The following is a 2,966-nucleotide window of genomic DNA, read 5'->3' on the forward strand; positions in this document are numbered from 1 at the left end:
AGTTCCACTCTTATGTCTTTGGCTTGCCACACATTGAACTTGAGACTGACCACAAGCCACTCATAACAATCAGCAAAAAGCACTTGAATGAGATGACACCACGCATCCAGCGTATGATGATGCGTCTACAGAAGTATACCTATGAACTGTCATACAAGCCGGGGAAATACCTGGTAGTGGCTGATGCTCTGTCAAGGGCCAGACCAGCACAAGGACTGAACACAGATGGCACAGAGGAATCCATAAGAGGCCACGTGGATGCTGTGGTGGAGGCTCTACCTGTGAGCTCTACCCTGAAAGAGAAGATAGTGATGGAGACAGCAGTGGACTGCCAGCTCCAGAAAGTGATATGGCACATGCGAAATGAGTGGCCAAAGCAAGCGTGCCCGCAGTACTACTCATTCCAGGATGTGTTGGCGGTGGCTGATGGCCTGTTGCTGAAAGGTGACCAAATAGTCATTCCAACGAAGCTGCGGAAGGAGGTCCTCCGAATACTGCATAAAGGGCACTTGGGCATAGAGAAAACAAGGAGACTAGCCAGACAGACTGTTTACTGGCCAGGCATGAATCGTGACATAGCAGAGATGATAAATGACTGTGCCACTTGCCTTACTTACCATCACAGGCAGCAAAGAGAACCGCTGCTCACAGACATGAGGGCGGAGCACCCCTGGGAAAAAATTGGGACAGACCTGTTCCACTTCAGGGGGAGAGAGTATCTACTGATGATCGACTACTACTCCAACTATCCTGAGATGGCTCTGCTCACGAGCACAACAGCAACGGGAGTAGTTAAGCATATGAAGTCCAGCTTTGCACGACATGGCATTCCAGGAACTGTTGTCTCGGACAATGGGCCTCAGTATGCCAGTCAGGAGTTCAAGCAGTTTGCCAGAGAGTATGGATTTGAACACGTCACAGTAAGCCCACACTTCCCACAGGCTAATGGCAAGGCTGAAAAGGGTGTTCAAATAGTGAAAAGTCTTCTGACAAAGGCAACAGAGAATGGTGAGGATCTTTATTTGGCTCTGCTGGCTTATAGAGCAGCACCTCTGGCGTGCGGGAAATCTCCGGCTGAACTGCTCATGGGCAGACGACTACAGACACTGATCCCAACAGTGAAGAAACAAGCCTCCACACCTGTACTGGAGGCCATGAAAAAACTAAAGGAAAAACAAAAGAGATACTTTGATCGCACAGCAAAAGCGATGCAACCTCTGCAGGCGGGCGACAGAGTCAGAGTTTTCAACACAGAAAGACAGGACTGGCAGCGCGCTGGAACAGTACTGGATGAAGTGGCTCCGAGGTCCTACGCAGTCCAGACGGACACCGGGGCTGTGGTCAGGCGAAACAGGTTGCAGCTACTTAAAACACAGGTCGGCAATGCAGTTCCTTCAATAGAGGAACACAGGGACAAATGTGCACAGCATGGGACAGAAACAGACGATCAGCCAGGGGTTTTAGAGGAGAATGCATCTGTCATGACGGAGCCGGAGGCAGCTCCAGAGAGACGGTCAGAACGCATTAGAAAAGCCCCTGACAGACTTGATTTATAGCAGACGCTCATTTTTACACAGTTGAACTATAATAAGTTTATTTGAAAAAGAAAAAGGAAATGATCAGTTAAAAGTGATAACATCAGGTAATGTGTAGCCTCATTGTTGAGTTAAAAGTGTTAACATCAGGTAATGTGTTGAGCCTTAGTATCTGGTCATGAGTTCTGTTTAATACCAGGTAATGTGTTTCTTTATTGTTGAGTCATATTCTAATGCTCAGGTTAGGCTAAAGTAATCGTGACACAGTCTGTCTTTTATGAGGCGGTGGTAAAGACCGTCCTCCTACGGTGTGCTAAGTGCTGGAAACCTCTGGCACCAAATTATCATTTATTTATTTTTATGTTAAAGAGTGCACAGTGAATCTGTTTTTGTTTACTGAAGAAGGGAGATGTAAGGATATCCTGTGAGACACTATTATGGTCCTAAGAGGCCACCGTAGCTAGGTACTGTAAAGTCACGAAATGTTTAATAAAGTTAGTTGAATACTTACCAGCTAATGTGTCAGTCGCATAACATAACAGGGGGGGTGGCCCAACTGCAATGAACCAGCTTTAGGGGGGCCCAGCTTGCAAAAGGTTGAGAACCCCTACGTTAGAGAACAGGAATAAACCAATCCGCGACAGCTATTTGCTGGACTGACGTCACATTTAAAGAGAAAGGTCCATTACTTGGTGGTTCGCTAAATGCTCTTGACGGGCGGTGATTGCAAAAAAAAAAAAAAAAAGGAGCTAGCTGTTTCTATAACATTGTTTTTTCTATCAAATGTTTTAAACTCACAATACCGATATTCGAAACAGTGGTCTAACGAGGCGGATAGATCAGTCACTTTGAGAGAGACACTTTGGTACGCTTTGCTGCAGACTGAGTATCCTGGATGAGCTCGGACTGTTCGGGTGAGTGAATGCAGTGGCTACCAGGGAATCTTGTTCTCTCTCTCACTCAACGACAGTTATTTCCCCAGACCCTTCGCTACTTTATCTAGTTTAACTTGTATGATTGAACCTCCTACTAGTTAGCTAGCGTTACATTGATATTATATTGATTATCTTTGGGGTAGCTATTTATATTATGGTCACCGTTCAGTCCCTCTCGGTCCGTGGAATTATGACGCACACAAGTCAGTCAGTGACATGACAAGTTCGCACGTAGTACGGTAGAAGTATCAGATATTTTCTATATTGAAAGGGGATTTGGTAGTACCCTGTCAGCGCTAACCAACCCTATTTGGCTTGCCTGGGACGTTATGTAATCACAAGTCGAGTACGCTACGTGTATTCATCTGTTCTCTTAGCTCGAATAAGCTCCATCTAGCTCCATTAAGACTTCCGGTTTTGCTTATCGTCGTTTTCGCGACTTCAAAATAAAAGCGCGAGTTAAAACATGAATGGAAAATATAGTGTAACGACCCGG

This window comes from Argentina silus (genome assembly GCF_951799395.1).
Source record: "Argentina silus genome assembly, chromosome: Y".
Lineage (NCBI taxonomy): Eukaryota > Metazoa > Chordata > Actinopteri > Argentiniformes > Argentinidae > Argentina > Argentina silus.